This window comes from Rattus norvegicus, chromosome 4 (assembly GCF_036323735.1).
Source record: "Rattus norvegicus strain BN/NHsdMcwi chromosome 4, GRCr8, whole genome shotgun sequence".
Lineage (NCBI taxonomy): Eukaryota > Metazoa > Chordata > Mammalia > Rodentia > Muridae > Rattus > Rattus norvegicus.
This window is the reverse complement of record NC_086022.1, coordinates 111,984,721-112,004,901: the sequence shown is the minus strand read 5'-3', so window position 1 is coordinate 112,004,901 and position 20,181 is coordinate 111,984,721. Positions and strand designations below refer to the sequence as shown.

Sequence of the window (20,181 nt, the reverse complement as noted above, 5' to 3'; positions counted from 1 at the left end):
CATATACAATACATCATATATAATATATCATATATCACATATTATGTTACATATTACATACTACACATTACACATTACATATTGTGTATGAATTACCAAATGAAAATAACTCAGTTAAAAAATTATGTACAGTATGATTCCACCAGTGGGACAAGGGATGGAGTGAATTAACAGGTAGAGTAGAAAGATAAAAGGGAAATGGGAGTCTAGATAAATGGCTCAGTCATTAAGAGTACACAGTTCTTGTAGAAGACCTGGGTTCAGTTCCAAGCACCCATATTATGCAGCTTATCAGCTCCCAATTAATGGATCTAGTATCTGCTTTTTGCTTCCCGAGACACCTCCATTTATGTGCACCATACACACATACACATAATTAGAAGATAAAAAAATAAATCATAACAAGAGACAAATTATCATCAGGGAGTGAAAGCAGAAAGGGATGGATAGAGCACTGAGGTGTTCTAGGGCAGTAAAATCATTCCTTGTGATTCTATGGCTTGCTGTACATGTGGTTACATTGTAAAATCTAAAGTATGCAGCCATCTAAGAAGAAAGTTTATTCTAAATTCAGTACTTGGGGGATAATGGTGTCTCAATGTAGAAGGTAGATGATTGTGTGGAAAGCTGCAAAGGATTTATAGACATTCCACTCTCCACTGTTTTCTGTGAATCTAAGGTAGAAACTCTATTAAAAAGAGAAATTTCTCAGGAGAACATCACAGAAACAAATCTCCAAAGTTGACAGACTGAATAAGGGCCTCATTCTACAGAGTTCTGACATTTAAATGTATAAGCTCCAGGTGTAATTTTACTTAAGATTGTCAGTGTTGTTTTGGAATCTTTTCTAAAAAATCTAGATGTCACACCATTGCAGAAAAAATTATCCTTAATTTATATGATACTTTTCCATTTGAACAAAAAAGTGTGGATTTAACAATACTCTTTGTTATTTTTTGGCATTTATAGTTCGAATGAATGGAGGAAGGGGAAGGCTGATGTTTTTCTGAGGGTTGTATATAAGGGCAACTATTTGAATGCAGAAAAATCAAAGATGTAAAAAAAATAGCCACTGACAAAAGAAACAAAGATAAATGGAAAAGACAAAATGATAGTTTTGTGGAGTCCAATGACAGATATGATATTATATATAATGTTTACACTACTATTTGAAAAAATATGACGAATTTTGTGTTCTGCTTGAATTTTCAATAGAAACAGGCAGGAGGGCTTCCCTTCTTTCAAAATACAAATGAATTATTAAATTCCTTGGAAGTAGAAAGCAAAACTATCAGCTGCCATTTACCTGATTGTGCCTTAAATCTATTGCTTCAATGATTTCCTTAGACAGCCTGACAGACAACAGTTTGAAAGTACAGTTTGAAAGCATGAGAGAGGCCCTGGATATGAGAAATTAGAGATGGTTTTGTAGTGCATTTGTAGTTAACACTAATTTAAACATTACACAAACAAGAAGCTTATAAATTACTTTCAAATTTCTTCCAATAATATCTTATCGTTGTGATATTCACTACAGATATATTCACACGGGAAGTACATAGTGTAGACTAATTTGTTGTCAATTAGAGTCGAATTATAAATGGAAGCCTAATTAGCAGAACCAAAAATTTATATCTTTCAGTTTCGATCCTCCAGGTTCACCCAAACAAGTGGGAAAAATATCACTGCAATACCCGGACAATGGTGACACAAGTCTTTAATCCCAGCACTTGGTACGCAGAAGCAGGTGGATCTTGGACCTCTGAGTTTGAGATGAGCATGGCCTTCAGAGAGTTTCAGGCCAGCTAGGGCTGTACAGATAAACCTTGTCTTGAAAAAAAAAACAACAAAAGCAAAAAAATCTCAGTAATAATATCAGAACAAAAGGCAGCCCTTTGAGTATTCCGCCTCATTTAGCTGGTACTCTTTAGTCCTTATTCTGGGAATTTTTAAAATTGAAGGTGCTTATTGCCGTGTGTGGTGCATGGTGCCGTGTAGCTCTGCTATGAGGTTTCTCTGATTATATAGAAGCACTTTACAAGCCAGACTCTTGCCAGTTCCTCAGGACAAGATCTTGCAAGTGCTTACTCTAAATCCATGATTTTTTCCAAACTCTAATTGAAGGAAGCTGCCGGCCTGCTCCAGTTTACAGGGTCATATAATATAGCACACATTCTTTAAGTGATCTGTGTATTTTATTTATTTAGCTAGTTAGTCCATCTATTTTGTCTGTTTACTGTCTCCCATCCCCACCCATGAGTATTTCTCCAGTCTCTATAGGCTAAAGAAAAGACTGAGGAAAGAAAGCTGGCCTGCCTGCGGTGCTACTGTCCGTGGTCCTGAAGCACCATTATGTGAGAACGATGTTTAGAAATCATCGTTTAGGTTGCATTTGACGATATCGTCCACTTTCCCTAGACGTCTTAAATATGATCAGCGGTAACTGGGAAAGGAAAGCACAGCCAAGGAGACATTAGGGAAAAAGAAGAGGAGCAAACGGAGGTAGTCTAGAGATAGTAAGACACTTGAGTTCCATGTAATTTCCTAACAAGTGAAAATGTTCAATTTAGGAGCAACAGTAGATGAAAATATCGCGACACAGCCAAGGATAAAAGGGCATTAGGAATGCGTGTATCCAGTGATACAGGGTCATCTAAGTATAGCATGAACAAAAGATCCAATGGCAGTGGATGAGGATTCCAGATGGAATAAGTGTAGGCTGCATTCCAAGTTGCCAGAGCTTTCTTGCACTTTTTCCGCTTTGATGTAGTACAGACAAAGCCAAAGTTGTCATTCCGCACTGTGATCGAACAAAGACAATTGTAACTTATGCTTCTTGCTGTATGTAGCTGTGTATCCTTTTTGCCTCTAAGCAAATCTCTTCGTTAGACCCCTGTCACCAAGCTCCTAGTACTCATGTCGCTATGCATGTTCTCAACTCGTGTAACCCATGTGAAGACAGAGTGACCTTAAACATTTCGGATACTTCCACATGTCAAGAGTGCTTAATACAGATAACTACAATGCCTTCCATGGAAACTGTTCACAGAGGTTTGTTAAAGAGCCACAGCCCCGATTTCTCTTAACAGTTCCATCCTCTTCCAGGTTCTCTGGCGTTCCGGGCCACAGGTCCGACTGGACTGCACCCGGCGCTGGCCTCCTGCTGCCACGTGTTATGGTCTTTCTGAGTGTGGAACCCCAACCAGCCCTCTGTCGCCTTTGCAGACCATTCAGGAGTCCAGCCCCTCCCTGCAGGGCCGGCATCAAGCTTCTGGTCCCCGCCCAGAGGGTAACGCCATTGCCATGGAGACGGCACCTGCGCCCTCTGTGGCTCCTTTCTCCAGTCCCTCCCCTCCGGAGCTCCCGGGCGGCGCGCCCGCGTGCTCATTCTTTGCTAGCCCGGCCGAGTCGCGGGCACGAGCAAAGGAGCCAGCAAGTGAGCGGCCGCGCGTGCGCACTGGGCACCTCCCCTAGCGGCGATCCGGGCCGCTGCCGCTCGCTTGGGCAGGACGCGGGGCGGGCGGGGGGAGGGGGGAGCGGCTTTGCTGGCAGCCCTGAGTGAGGCGGAGACCCGGGCGGAGCGGGCGGCACCGCACCTCGACCAGAAGCAGCTGCAGCAGCTGCCCTAGTCCCTACCGCCGCCTCTCCAGTCGCTTCTGTCATTCCGTGCCAGCTGCTGCAGACAGAGGACGAGGAGGAGGAGGCGAGAAACTCCCACCGACCCACAGAGGTGAGTCCCGGGCAGAGCATCTTCCATCCTTGCCTGCCTCCCTCCCTTCCTGCCTCCCTCCCTCCCATCCTCTTCGTCCTCCCCTCCCTCCCGCTCCCCAGCCCTCCCGCCCTCATCCTTCCCAACATCCCTCTCTCCTCTCCGCTCCTTTCTCCTTTCCAGCCTTTCATCCCTTTCTTCTCTCACCCAGCCCTACTTCCTTCCCACCCTTTCTTTCTCCCCTGTCTTTCTTTTAGCCACTCACCCTCCAGCTCATCTTTGCATACCTTTTATCTACCTTCTCTTCATCCCCCCCCCCCTTCCTTATCCTCACCCCCTTCCCGGAGGGAGGGTGGGATGGTCAGAGCATCCTTGCCTGGTACAACTGTCCGGATTCAGGGGTTTCTTGAAAATTGGTTTCCTGTACCAAGAGAAGCACGCTCGCGCAGAGGATGCCCTGCAGTTCTTTACATTGTCAGGATTAAGGGTCAAGTTGGATAGAGTACTGAGAACTGGAACGAATAGAGTCCAGGAACAATCTATGGATATGTGCTATAGAGGGTGGGGGTGGGGAGGTTGTCACTTAGATATGTTTCCAACCGTCCCCTCCGACTTCCCTCTTCAACAGTTTCTTCCTTTCTTTTTTTTCCTCTTGGGGAATTACACATTCCCACTGTGTATCACACTAATTTAAAACCCAGCCTTTTCTGCTTTGATTGTCCTCTCCATGAGAAACCACAAGGAATAAGAAGCCTGGAAGGGAACAAGAGAAAAAAGAGGGGAGGGGAGAGCAAGGTTGGCAACAGTGGAAGCCTGAATCCCTTCCTCTAGGCCTTTCTGGATTGATGTTTTCAAACCACCCGCCTAATATTCAGCTTGGACTTGAACCTGTGTGTCCTTGGCTCCGTCACTACTTCCCAGACAGAAACTCTCTCAACTTTAATACTCGTGCATTACACATTGTGTTTTGCTTGATATGCAAAACACCCGGAGAACTTGCTTTGAGGAAATAGAAAGATAACACTTTTTGTTCATCCCTGGTTTACTTCAAGACACTGAGAATGGCTAGCCGGCTATTGAAGAATGAGGCTGTACTCTACCGTCCTGTAAACATATCATTTTGATAGCTTTAGCTGCCTGATAGGATTCAGCACAGGCACTCTCAATCCTGCTCGGCTACCTTGTAGGCATCCCGATATTTTGAAAAGAAAATGTCCTGAGTGACTGTGCTGATTCCTAGATGCATTTACACTAATGGGAAAGTTGAATTGACTCTGGGAGGATTGTTCCTAAGAATTTTAAATTTTCCGTCAATTTTGCATCAGTTCCTTGCATGGAATCTTGTGTTCACATAGCTGTCTTCAGTGTCACTTCAGCACATTTCAATCTTTCTCAGGGATGAGGGTATTGCAGTGTTTCTGTTTGCAAATGTTGTTTCTAAAAAGCTTAACTTCTACATGGTGGCACGGCACTGCTGCTCCACTATATCATCTCAGTAGGTCTAATTGTGTGTATAAAAACAAACTGAAAAATCAAAGACTTAGTTTGTCCATCGAGATTCTTCTGAATGATAACAGCCTCCCTAACCTTAACTTTAAAATAGCTACATTTTCCTGTATAAATAGCACTGGTAGAGGTAGGAAAACTGGGTTCATTGAACTTGCAGCCCATAAGTATAGTATAGAGGAAGTCGTGGGTTTATTTCTTGCGTTGAAATTTTGATGATATTCTTTCGGTGTAGCAGGCAGTTTTGCATTTTATGTGAGAGTAAAGTAGCTGTTGAGATGAAGAGAAATGTCTTTCTAAGTGACAGAGTGCAGACCTGCCTAAATGGCTGGTACAGACGGTCATGTGGGTTAGTACTAGGGAAGTATATGTTATTGCGAAACAAGAGAAGCCTCTCCCCTTCACCTTCCCCGGAGGAATGCAGCTCTTTTCATGGCTTCTCAGGTTTATGATCCATGTGGCAGAAGCTTGGTTGGAGTATCGGTTACGGATATGTCCAGGTAGAATGGTGGTCAACTGTGTGTGTATTTGAACAGTTATATTAGTTGCCGGTGAATTCCATACAGGTGTGCTTTTGCTGTTGCTGTTCCTTTCCCTGCCCTAAGTTTTAGCTGTGGCAATCATATATGGTGATAATAAGTCTGTTTTGTTCTAACTTACTTTCAAAGGCCATTCTGCCTGCCAACCTATTACACTTGCTTTGTGGAGTTTTGAGTGTGGGAGGAGCAGTTGTTCCTCATCAGCTTGCTTTTTCTATGTGGCAAATTTCCCTCACAGGACGATGAGGGAGTATTTCTGATAAGAATACAGTGCTCACTATGGAATGAAAGGCACATTTTATCTGACTCTTGTTTATAAATATTCATCAATATTGTGAAAGGCGAGTGAAGTTATTAAAGAAATAGAAAATGAAATATTTTGTTTACGACAATATCTTAGGAGAGTAGATGAGTTAAATGAATAAAATATGAGTTTGAAAAGGAATTAATGCATAAAAAGGCAATTTGATGTAACTGTGGTATATAGCTCAGTATTAGTTTTCTTGCCCGGTATGAGCCAGGCCTTGGCTTGTTCCACAGCACCCCCAAAACAGAACACAAACAAGAAAAGAGCAGCTTGATCCCTAACTAACAAACACCTTTGCACACATGCTCTGACTCCTCATGAATTTTATTTCCAGAAGCATCTGTTTATAATTACATGGGCCTTTAAGATACAAATAAAGACCACATAGCTATGAACCCTCACATGAAATATTCTGCATAAATTCTGTATATGTCCCCCACTTCAAGCTCTTAACACACATGCAAGCTAATGCTGGCTCTCGTGAGAGCTGTCGTGGAAGGAAGAAAAAGACACTGTCTTTGGCCTCAGCTTGTAGGTAGTTGAAGATAGAGGGTATTTGCATGAGGTCCAGTTTCAGAGCTACAAAGAGCTAGATCTTTGTAGAAAGCTTCTGACCTGAGTTCAGCTTCTCTTACTTGAGAACACAGTGTGCTTCACCTGCTGTTTGAGAAACTTGCTTTATCAATGATTTGAGATTATGATTCTTGGAGTTTGCTTAGAGGTTAAATCTGTTTAGCACAAAACTTGAAGCAAACTATGTTTTTCACTAGCATTATTTTAATTGGGAGGGCAGGTTTTAAAGTATTCTAACATGTTATATAGATTTATGCACTGTGGCTATGGAAGAGAGACGTGACAGTAGTTCTGAAGGGCAGAGATGGCTGTGTGACCGCGGAAACTGCTTTATTTAGTAGAAGCATTCAGGCCTGTATGGGGGTCCCAGAGACGAATGTGAAGCAGTAGGAGTCAGAACAGAGATGGAGGGGAAAGCCCAGTGTGACGGGTGAGAGGCACATGAACAAGACTTTTCATTTTCTGGACTGTTGTTTAAATTAGTGAATACATTAAAAAGTGTTGAATACCCCGGACAAGTCAATTGTACTTTAGGATCCACTTTCTCACTGGGGATTCAGTTACCAACCATCTGGTTTTAATTTTATTTCTTTGTCTTATCCTATCGCGTACTCCATGCCTCCATAAGACACAGAACTCTAAGTCTTTGCCACAGGCAGACTCACAACATACTTTTCAGGGTTTTTCCTTAAACTGTGAGACAGAGGACACACTTGACTTTTGCTAGACAATAATGGTTAATACTGTTTTTGACACCTCCCTTTCCTTATGCCATGGGTATTCTAGGACTGTATCTCTGTGAAGATGGTCTATTTAACATGTGCAAAAGCAGAACTTCTTGAAGTAATTTTATTTCTTGGAGCTTTATGTTTTACTCACGACATTACCTAATTACTAATTTTCCCTTTTACAGGAATGTAAAAAAATATTACAGCTGCCAAAAGAGAATGGCTGGCTTTTTAGATGTTTTATTTGTGTATTAACATGTGGTGACAGAAAGAGGTGTCTGAAACTTGTCCTGATCATGTTAAATATCTGTACAAGATGGAGGGGCAGATAGATGTTTATAGACAAAATCTGTGAGTCAACCTTCAATTCTGGTTGAAGTTCTTAAACAGTTTTGTGATGTCTCCCCATCTAACAGCAAAAATGGAAATTGAAAAATTGAATTCCTTCTTTAGAAAATAGATTTCGAGGAAGTTCTCTGTCTGCAACAAAGTTCCACGTGGCAGTGATTATGTTCTTATAGAGTTGACCTATTCTGTTTTTAGTGGGTGCACACAACTTCATTTCTTTCTCCCTAGTAGTAAAAAGTTTACTTACTGGTAAAACATAAAAGTTATATTAGTCATAAGCAAGTGTATGTTTCCAAAAGTGAGTAATATATAAGCCGTGATGTTAAAATGTTTGGTATTATAATCATCATTATTTTACAGTATCACACAATAAGTCATTCCACCTCCTTACTACACCCCTCCCCACAAATATCTCTCAAGTATGCCGATTGTTTTGTTTGTGACCCACTGAGACTAACTAGAACTGTGTATGTGACAATGATCTAGAAGGTTCCATTAGACCGACTGACATCAGCAAGTGAAGGGCAGGTTGCGCTTCTGTCTTGGATGGATTGTGGATGATACAGGTCTTGGAAATGTCTAGTCCAGTAACTACAGATGTGAGTTAATGATGATAATGGCTGTGTGTAGTCTAAAGAATGACATTTCACACCCTTTTCTATCTTCCACCTTTTATACACTATTGACCCTCACTTCCGGTGTTCTGCATCTTAGAGGATTTGGCAGCAGTGACTTGTTTAGGGACGTGGTGTTTTTATTTTATACTTCAATCTCTGTATCCTTGAAAGATTCTACAGTCTAAATAAAAATATTTAAATAGTGTCATTTCGACTTGTTATTGCATTACAGAAATAGACAATTTTGAAAAACAAGTATGTTGGGTACTTTCAGTTTCCTACTTTAATTTTTTTTTTTTTTTGCCTTTAAACACCAATTTGAACACAACCAGAAATATGCATTATACACCTCTTTGAAATGATTGCTTAGGGCATATTATAATAACAGACAGTTATAATCTCATTTTATAACACTTAGTACTTCAGGTCTTTACTTTGAAAAATGATATTATTACTCATTTTGATTTGAAGGCTTGATCCATAAACACAGCTCTTAATTCATTGCTTTCATGTGTATTAACAATAGGAATTTTCATGTGTGAAATATAATTGTTTTATCAGGTAAAGTTAGCAACTGGGAAGACTGAGTACAGATGACACAAAGTGGACTAATTTTGTGTATTGATCTATAAAATTTATAACTGCTGTTCAGTTAAGGGTCTCTTTTATTTTTGCTGTCATAATACTAGAACCCATGTTTTAATTGTTTTTAATATATATATATTATTTATCTTTCCTGTATCTGAATATGTCTGCAAGGTGTTTGTGTGTTTATATGTGTGTGTGTGTGTATGTGTGTGTGTGTGTGTGTTCACATACCATGGCTCACATATGAAGGTCAAAGGACAACTATAGTTGTCAGTCCTTTGAGACAGGATTACTCATTGTAATTCTCCTTTCTGAAAATCCTGTTTCTCTGTATGAATTATGAGATTACAGATTCGTGTTACAATACTTAACTAGGGAATGGGTTTCAACGTAAGTATCACACTTATGTAGCAAGCATATAATTTATCTTCTTTGCCTATATACACATACATTTGGGTATTCACATAGCGTTTAATATATAGCTTTTGGAACTAAAATGTGGATGAGATATGGATGCAAATCATACATGGCCTATGTGTAACTTTTAGAAAACAGTTTGATGGAGTCCTTTCTCTCCATCGTGTGGTTCCCAGGGTTTGAACCCAGAAACCTTTTCAAATACATTTCTTTCACCCTATGGAAAGCCTGCCTTCATTAGTTTTAGCAGAAAACTTCTGCTTACACTTCCATGAATGTGTGTGTGTGGGGGGGTATGTGTGTGTGTGTGTGCGCACGCGCATATTTGTGCACGCCTGCAGAGATCAGAAGTTGTTGTTCTATGTTTTCTTAGATCCTGTTTGACTTCAATTATTGAAATAGAGTGTCTTGCTGAGCTGAAACTCAACAATTTGGGATAATGTATGGGGCTAGCTCCCCCAGAAATGTCTCCTGTTGCTTACTCTGGACCACTGAGATTACAAGTCATCACTATACCTGCCCAGCAGTTATGTGAGTGTTGTGGACAAAAACTCAGGTTCTCAGGTCTGTGCAGCAGACGCTTTGGCCACTGAGCCAGATCTCCAGGCCAGGTGTTTCTTTCTTTTTCTCACACAAATGAAGAAAATTTAAAAGCCACAGAGTGGAGCTAAGGAGGAGACACAGTGATTAAGAACATTGCTGCTCTTGCAGAGAACCCAACTGCCTGTAACTTCAGCTGGAGGGAATCTCAAGCTTCTGTCTTCCACAGGTACCTGAACTCATCCACACACTCTGACACATAGCGAATGCATATGCACAGGACTGAAAATAAAATAAAACCTGAAAAAAAAACAAATGTGACGGCACGACATTAACCATGAAGTTTCTAGATGAAAATTGCCAACATCGAGTTTAGGGGAGAATAGGAAGCAACGATATATAGCACTTACACTTGACTGGTGACAGTGTAATACTTTGGAAAGCAGTTTGACACTTCCCCTAATTGTAAAAGTGCTTTCAGTCCATTACTGAGAAAACTAACAACGCATAAAAACTTTTATATTATAAACTTGTGCCAGCTTTACTCATTGTATCTTTAAAATTAAAACGACTGGGAACCCTGTCAAATTCCCATCTAAGATTATTTCTTTCAAAAAGTTAGCAAAGCAGCTACTGCTTCTGCTGCTGCTGCTGCTGCTGCTGCTGCTGCTGCTGCTGCTGCTGCTGCTGCTGCTGCTGCTGCTGGTGTCCTCTGTACAAGTTCATCAATGCACTTTGAAAAGCAGTTGTGTATGTCCTGTCCACACAGGGAAAGAAATGCATTTGAAAGGAGCTGTGAAAAGTAGCCAGAGTGGAAGGATGGGTTTTCCGGATAAAACTGTGTTCAGCTCTTTCTTTCTGGCCTGCTCTCTGGCCTCACTGTCAGCCTCATGCCCTGCCAGTACTAGGACAGCTGCTCTAGTTTCTAACAGACTGCAGGCAGTGGCCTCTAAATGAGGAAACTTTTGCCAGAAGCCATCCTGCAGCATGCTCTCTTATCTGACTGCTCAGCACTGGACAAAGCCAATGGAAGGGCTGATGAGCAGAAGACCTTGCATGGCTAGCAAGCTTTGCCATTTGTTTAAAGTGCATTCACGGGCTGCAGTGACGCTCTTGGGCTATTGGAAGGAGACAGAAACCAAAGGCCCTGTGTGTTTTGGGAGAGCTTATTTTGGAACGTGGGCAAAAACAGGTATCAAATGTACTCTGGAAAAAAGATGAAGAAATTCACACCCTAGCCCAAAGCCTGAACTGGAAGAGAAGGGAAAGGAATTTAGACTCAAGGCAACAGTTGAAAAGTGGGCAAGCACACAAACATTGTCAAGTAGTGCAAAACAGGGAAGACCCATGGGGTTGGGACAGGAGGCAAACGTGAGTGTTGGCAATAGTGTCAGTTCCAGGCAAGCAAGCTTGATTGCAGTTTGCCCATCTGTGAAATCAGGACCTCAGGCAAGAAGGTTTACATGTTTTGCTGGTTCAGGGTGAAGCCAAAACAGTAATTATTCTTGCACTGTTTTCTAAGGTCTTCTTCCTAGATAAAAACTGTAGCTTCTTTTTTTTTCTAACATTTTTTTTCTATTACAGTCCCTTCACAAATACTTGTGATTGAATTAAGTCTCCAAACCCATTTCATCTTTGAACAAATCCTACAGGTTTCAGTTCAAATAAATCACTCATTCCTTAAATACTTTAAGGTATGAAAAACTGTGTATGTTTGTCTGTGCAGAGCAACAGCTCAGAATTCATGGGAGAATAAGACATGGTATTTGATCTCACAAATTGACAGCCTGCACACAGATATAAAATACTCACTTGAGCAGCTTAATGCTACATAGTAGAGTGTGTGGGATTCCCTTCTAACTCTGCAGTGAATTGGCTCGGAAATCCAGTTCTTCAATGAAGGAAAATTCAGCTCTTGCAGTAAGAGTACAGAAGTGAAAGTGGTCTTACATTAGAAACTTTTCCTTCAGTCCTGCCTTGGTCTGGGGACTGAGGCAGACCTGTCCCTGCAGGAATGTGGGATCAATGCTTAGCAGTGGGGGAGATAGAAAACAACATCCCAGAGACAAAAGGCTAAAGCTCTTGATTGATATCTGCTGAGAAAACAGCTGCTAAGGGAGACCCATGGAGGAGACAGGCTGGGAATGCAGAAATGTTGACACATTGTGTACACAGAAGTATCTCAAGAATGAAACAAGGGCTACATTGTTTCAAAAGAACACCAGGTTGTCATTGATAGTGACACAGTAACCCAACCTACTGTCCAGAAAATAACAAGGAAAACTCCAGTGGAAACCTCAGAACAATACAAAAAATGTAGTCCAAATAACTGCCCAGTGAATATTTGGTAAATTTCTAGTCCTCTCCCATCATGGATATATTCCAGTTTAATTTATAGTGATATCTTTTGACAGCTCTGCTTAGATTGTACCATTTTGTATCTTATTTTGAAACTAAATGCATTTAAGCACTATCTGGCATAATACATTTTTTTCTACATATTTTGGGATAGCATCACATCCATTAGAAATTATAGTTACAGTTTTTGAGTATATATAGATATAAAATACCTGGTAAACTTTGCCTTCTAGTGTGATCTATGTCATCGGCAACAAATTAAGTTTAGATTGCCAATGTCTCTGCTGAATGTGCTTATTAGTAGGTATGCAAACAGGCTACACACCCACACACACCCACATGCACACACACACGCACACGCAGATGCACAAAGGCTTGCTTAACTTAGGTGATACTCTTTACCTATATGTCACATAGTAGGTCTAGAAGATGGTATCTGATTGTTTCTGTCATTATTTGCCAGTGTCAGGATTTATTGTACACAGTGAGCCTCCTTGGATTCTTGAGCCTTTGTGCTTCCATAGACAGTTTGTTCTGCTCGTTTCCTATTTTAGGCAAGGGTGTAAGAACCATCTTTACACTGTTTTACTTTCCACATGGACCAGCGCCTTTTGTTTGAATGCTGCTAACTACAACTGCTAGTTCAGGCAGGGTGCGCACTTTCTACTTGGATAGTTAGTGCCAGGTTTCTCTTAAAACAGTACATAAATTCTGTTCCACCTGTGAGCCTGAACATGCCTGATCCCACACCTCTGCAAATACAAGGTAGTTGTGCATATATAAAAGTTTTCTAATAACTACATGGAAAGGAAGCTGTCTTTCTTATCATTTTTCCCTCTGTGAATTCTAAAGAGTCTTAGTAATTCCATGTAATTGTCTGATGGTTGTGTAAACATATCTGTGTTTTTAGGTTGACCATTTTCATGCTTCCACTTTGTATGTTTGTTGTATTCTCTGGGTAAGGAGAGTTTCGTTGTAATTCCAGAAGTCACAATGGAATGTTATGGTCCCTGTAGTATAGAGGACATTGTGGAATCCAAATGAGTTTCTTCCTCTAAAGCTTCCTATTTACTTCTATCACACCCTTTTAAAAAGGCTGCTACGGTGCTCCAAAAGTTACTTAATTTCAGAACGAGCATTTTTGGCATTTTAACTTTCATTCTATCCTGAAGGTAGTTTTGAGGGAGATGGGATGACAACTTTTTTTTGGAGTCCTGTTAGTTTTCAGTTTTTGTTCCTGTAACATTCAGGATCATGAATCACTTTCTTCACAGAAGGAGATCCTTCTAGTTTTGTCCCATTCGTTACCATCTGTGTCCACATTGCTCTGCTTTTACTGTGGGGAGTGGAAGGTTTCCTTTAGTTTCTATTGATTCTTCGCTGATAAAGCTAACACATCTCTTGGTTTTTATACATAGTTTGGCTCTGAGTTTCCTTGCTGAAATACTTCTCTGTTTCAAAATTTGTCTTTCTTACATTTCTTGGTCACCAATTTGTGTGACCATTCTATATATTAGGATAAGAAACTAAGTGTAGTTATAACATTCAGTGGAAGAAAAAGCTTGCCCAGTGTGTAGAACACTATAGGCTCAACTCTATTAAAAGTAATAATGATGATGATAATAGTACAAAGTTGAGGTCATAGGACATGGATCAAACACAAATTTGAAAATGAAAAACAAACACTAATTTCCATACAGTTTCTGCTAATACTAAACTTAAAGTATTTTTTCTAACAAGGATTTAGTATAAATTAGGCATACTTATATCTTAAATACTTGGTCTAGACAGCAGCATAACAAGTGAATTTTAGATATCTTCTGGGAACACGGTACCCCACAACATTAATACACATATCTTTCTGTTTATGAACTCTTTTTTGGATGAGGTGTATTGTATAAATAAAATCTATATAATCTCTTGTACATACTGACATGGCAATTTTCTGGGCCTCTCTGAACATTTTATGAAGATTGTTTTGTAGGGGTTCTCAGGAGTCGGAAAGCTATTTCCTTCTAAACTGCTAGCTATTTGAGTGAACAGTGATCTGCTTGATTATGAAAATGTTTGATATATTACATTTCTTAAATTATAAAACAACTGTATTCTTTGGAACCTGCTGTCTTCTTTAGTCATTTGTGTACTCGGGGTGCTGTGCAAGACAGTGTTTCAGTTGCATCTAGTGCCAGCATTAAAGAACGTGGAAATATTAACACGGTAGCCAGCTGACCCATAGGAGGCTTTTGTTTCCTCAACTTCTTGGCCAGAATTTACCTTTATATTTTGCCTAAAGACCATATTTTTCAAGCTTGACAAGAAAAGGTTCACTTTATTATTATTTTTATAACCATATATCATGAAACTTAGAAGATTTTAAAATTATATGTATATGTGTGTATTATGTATGGGTATGTGCATGTGATTCAGATACCTACAGAGATAAAAAGAGGATGTTGGGTCCCCTGGAACTAGAGTCACAGACAGTTGTGAAGCATTTGACATGAGCACTGCGAGCCAAATGTGGGTTCTCTGCAGGAGCAATAGTTATTCTTAACAACCATGCCATCTCTCCATCCCTAAAATATCAAATAAAAATCAATAAAAAACTTTTACTGATTATGCAGATTGAGAAAATTGACCCGTTCATTCAAATTTCTTCTAAATTATTCATCTGGTTTAGATTTTATGTATGTATATTGCTAATGTTTTGTTATTTCCTTTCTCTCTCTTTCCTTCCTATCTCTTCAGTGGTATAGGTCAAACTTGGGACCATAACAGTGAACTACATTTCCACTATGTATTTATGCTGACATGTTTTGCCAAAGTCATCTGAGTGGAGGATTGAGGAAATGCATTTATAAGACTGGGCTTTAGAACAAGATATAGGGAATTTTCTTAGTTATCGATGTGGGATGGTCCAGCCCATGGTGTTGTCATGCCTGGGCTATTGGTCCTGGGTTCTATAACAAAGCAGGTTGAGCAGCACACGGGATCAGGCCCGTAGAACAGCACTCCTCCACGGACCCTGTATCAGCTCCTGTGCCTCGGTGCCTGGAGTTTTTGAGTACTTGCCTTAAATTAATTTTTTATGAATGAGTTGGTATATGGAAGTGTGAACAAAATATACCCTTTTCTTATTTTTGGTTACAGCATTTCATCACAATGATAGAATCTAAACTAAGACACAACTTATTCTCATTGAAGCCATCAATATTAAGACTCTAAGAGTCACATAGTGTAGTTAGATCTCATTTTTGGATTAGAAAAACAAGCATTTTTCTTTGTAGAATAACAAATGTGAATGTGAAATCAGTGGCAAGTGTTAAGGCACAGTTTATGAAACAACAAAATATCTTTATGGATGATGGATCACTGTTTTTGAAAATGTTATCTTTAATAGTTTTATTTTTCTGTAAATAATTATACCAATAAGCATGAATTCAAATAACACTAACATTATAATTATGAATAAGCCTTTCAGCCCATAGATAATTTCTGTTTTAGATTGTTTGAATAATTTGAGACAGAGCTATTTATCTGATGGAACTTGCATGATGTCTGGATGGCTTTTTACAGACAGTTTTTTTATGCTGCCGCTGTGATGAATAAATGACCCCTTAAATCCAGGTCTGGCACCATTTACTGTAGCTCTTGATAGGTTGTGAATTCTTTTCAGTTAAAGTAAGTTAGCATGTGAAATAAATGTTCCTTTTTGAGTGTGTTTAAAAATGCTTGATATCGCAATCATAAACATATGTCATTATTAAGTACTTTATTGGGTAGAAGGCTACCCGAATAGTACAAAACTACTTCATGTACTTATTGTTATCTGGAGAAAGTAAAATATTGAATAATATCCAGTTATAGAAATCATTTCATATCACAAGTCACACAACATTATTGAAAGAAATGAACAAAAACCTAAATAAAGGTAAATACATCAGTATACACAGGTGAAAAAAAACACAATTAAAGAGATGAATTGATCCATAGAATCGATGCTATTGGTTTCTAAATTACTAGCTTTTAAAAGAAGAAATGGTTAAGTTCTCCCTAAAATTCATTTGTTACACAAACATAGCCAAAGCAAATCTTAGCAAAGAACAAAATTGCAAGATGCACGCATAGCAGTTTCTAAGCTTACAGCAGAGCTGTGGAGACTGGGACTGTACGGCTGTATGGTAAGAATGGACATAGAGATCCTCAGAGGAAAAGTACACCTCAGAAACAAAGCCATGTATTTGAAGTCAGTTGACATTTTCAACATGGGTGACAAGATAACTCACTGGGCAAGAGGATAGTCTTTGAGGGATTGGCTAACATGACTCAACAGGTAAAGGTTTGTGCAGTCCTAATGATTAGAGTTGAATCCCCAAACTCATGTGGCACACATTCACATGCACACATCATGTAAACATACAGAATGAAAGAGAAAAGTCTCCGTAATAAATGGGCAATGAAAGTCCATATGTAAAGAATGAATTTGGACCATTACCTCATCTCATCTACAAAGTTAACTTAAAATGCAGCTTATTTCTAAATGTCATAGCCACATTTAAGACACTTCTGAGAAAGTATAGGTGTCAATCTTATGGATCTTGAGTTATGCAATGGATTCTTAGTTGTAACACTATATATATATATATATATATTAGAACTTAAGTTGAACTTAGGTTATAACCTTTAGTGTGTCAAAGCTACCAGCGAGAAAGCTGAAAGACACCCAATAAACCAAATAAAATATGTGTAAACCATGCAAATAGGAGCAGTTCTTTCAATATAGACCGGAATTAAACAAAACCCCTGAATTAAAAGTAAGAACCTGATTGTAGTATAGATTGTAATGTCTTCTACAGAGGACATCCCACATTCTCAAATAAGCAGATGTAAATGTCACTAGTTATTTGGTGACTACAAGTCAGAAGCTGAATGACATACCTGTTTGCAGGCACTAAACAGCTTCGAAGCAAAGATCATGACAGACAGATGCTACATAAGCTGTAAAGGACTGGAGTCAAATGTGACCTGGTGCAGCCATGTTGGAAAACAGCTTTGCAGTCCCCCCAAATTTTAAATGTAATTTATGACCTAAGATTTCTACTCTTTAGTATGTCCTTATAAGAAGTAAAGATGAATGTCCACAGGAACCCTTGTGCTTGTGTGTCATAGCAGTATCATGTATCAGATCAGATAAGTAGAGTCAATGACCAAATATGATCCATATGTTCAATGAGTTAATATTCCACCATAAATACGGATTTTCACTGATAGGTTAAAAAAGTAAAAATTATACTAAATGAAAAAACCCAGACTCGAGACATTGCACTTTATAGTTTTATTTGTATAAAACATACAGAATCATGAGCTCTATGTGAACAGTATGGAGACAAACAAATGTCAAGAGTTGGGGAGGGGAAGAGTAGGGACTGGTGCCAGGGAAGGTGATTTTTCTATGTATGGTGTTGGAATCTCTAATGCTTGTATGTGCACCCCTGAATTATATAGTTAGAATCAATGACTATTATGACAGATAATTTGTTTCTCAAAAGCAAACAAATCAAATGATTACTTTTAGTTTTATTGAAAAAAAAAACAAATGAAGTCTTGCTATACTTTTAAACACTAATTTTTTCCCAGAGAGTTTAATTTGGTGGTATATGATGTATAATTGCAACATTATTTTTTCTGTTTCTCTCACTCACACATTATATGATATATATTTACAATATATTTCATATATTTATTATATACATTTATATTATATACTTATTTTTATATTATTCATATTTATAACACTATATTCTATTTTCCCTTTCTTACTTTCTAACCTGGTCCCTTATTAGCTACTTAAGCTCTGTGAGTATTCTAAATTAAATGCTAATATCCACAGATAAGAAAAAACATGAGGGCTTTTCTTCCTGGGTATGATTTAGCTTACTCAAGATAATTGTAGCTCCATTCATTTACTTTCAAATTTCATGATTCCATTCATCTGGACCACTGTGATGAGTGAGCTTAAGTTTAATACATAGTGTAGAACATAACTGTCCTTTGTTCATTATAATCCTAAAAGTAAATATTTCACTTTGAAAATAATATTTAATTATTCCATTCACATTTACCCATAGTATGACTATGGAGATGCTTTACTGCCTTTCTTGGGAAAGGTTCACGTTTTCAGTTACCAAGAAGATTGAGACACTATTTTGACTCTTAGTACGAAGTGCTGATCCACAAATAGTGAAAATCCAAAACATGACTAGTGGCATAGTCAGAGTTATTGTCAGCAACAACAGAGTGCTTAAACCATAAATAATTAGTCAATGAATCGAAAATGTACACTTGAATAAGAATTTGAAGAGAATGTAATGGTTTCCAAAAAGAACAAACTAGAGAAATACATTATAGGCTGAGCAGGAAGAAGTAAAGTAACTATAAATTCGAGAACTAGGAAAAGGCAATTGCATGAGCTTTTGAGCGGCCATTGTAAGGAGGCAGAAAGAACAGAGAAAAAGAGCTGTGATTGAGTATATGAGGGAGGGCCTCAGGACCAGGGAGGTACAAGACATAGAGAACAAAGGCAGAAACAAGGACAGCCAAATTCTATCACATGTCCTGTTCCAAACAGACTGCGTAGGAATTTGGTGTGTATTTTGGATGATGTTACATTTGAAGAGCCCAAGCAATTCTTCATTAGCCTTTGTGAATCGGGTCTGCATTTCTCTCTCTCTGGCATTCAAAGTTGAAAGCTTGGATCAAAGACAGAGGTGATAATTAGGATCATGGTAATAGATGAAGGGCCCTGGATGTGGCATGAGGCTCGGTGAGTAGCATGGCTCTGCTTCTTAGCAATGCTCACTCTAACTGCGTGAGAAAAGAAGGAAGGTAGGAAATGAATGAAGCCTATATCCATATTTGTCCTTGAAGTCCAGAGAGTCAGCAGTGAAAGCAAAAGCACTATTGATATAGAGATGATAACACAAGGAAGCCCAGGGAGTAAGAGCAAACCTAGAGCCTGATTTTTCCTTCTATCCATGAGGTCTCTTCTGACATCCAATGAATGAATGGTACCAATGCCAAAGCAGATGCTATTGGCAGAAGCTGGGAGCAACTGTCAGAAGTGGGCACAGCAGCACTGAAAAATTGGACCCATGATCAATTTCCGGTCTCTTTAGAAGGCTTTTCTCTGGTAGGAGGAATTGGGCTTGCTTTCTCTTCCTCCTGATTTCTGATCTGTGAGTGGGTAACATTTTCCTTCAAGGTATGATCTCTATCATACTGCATATATTGATTATTGGTATGGGGAACGTTTTAAAAATGGAACCTGCTAAGCTAAACTGTAGCTCTTATGGTGCTGGAATTCTGAGAAAAATATATTGTCTGAAGAAGAAGACCAAAGCCTTATCTCTTCCGAACAGCTTTCTTCCTATCTCTCAAGAAAACAGAGGTACTTTACTAATACTGTCCACAGGACTATCAGGGAGATTTTTATCAATGAAAAGGAAACATGAGAGATAATGATTAAGAGAATGATGCTTGCTGTTCTTGTAGAAGACTTGGTTTTGGTTCCCAGTGCCCTAACAGGGCAACTTACAATCCCTGTGTCCAAACCCTGTGTCTCCAGCTCCAAAGAACATGGCACCCTCTCCAGGTTTTCAAAGGCACCTACACTCAACACACACACACACACACACACACACACACACACACACACACACACACACACACACACACACACACAAATTCAAACAGCTTTTCAAAAAAGGAAACATCTGTCCCTATTAAACTGGTCCTAGTGTTCACTGACCTTGTGAGTGATGACAAGGGAAGGTGAGTGTTGTTAGCACACAGACTATCCCACTGGCTTGCTCTCAGGGACCTAGCAACAGCATCACGTGCACCACGCGTGGTAGGTGCTGTGTATTAAAGGACCCCCAGTTACCCCCAGATC

The 20,181-nt window shown here is 39.2% G+C and overlaps 1 protein-coding gene across 5 annotated transcripts in view; it reads left to right on the top strand.

Annotated features, from left to right (window-relative positions):
- The first annotated feature begins 3,550 nt into the window (after window positions 1-3,550).
- Window positions 3,551-20,181, top strand: part of Ctnna2 (catenin alpha 2) — a 1,149,087-nt gene continuing 1,132,456 nt past the window's right edge. For 3 of the 5 annotated variants that reach the window (NM_001106598.2, NM_001415842.1, NM_001415843.1), the window contains exon 1: window positions 3,551-3,730. The gene's annotated coding sequence lies outside the window, so the exon portion shown is untranslated. The remainder of the gene's footprint in view (window positions 3,731-20,181) is intronic. The other 2 variants (XM_063285787.1, XM_017592545.3) reach the window with 2 other exon arrangements.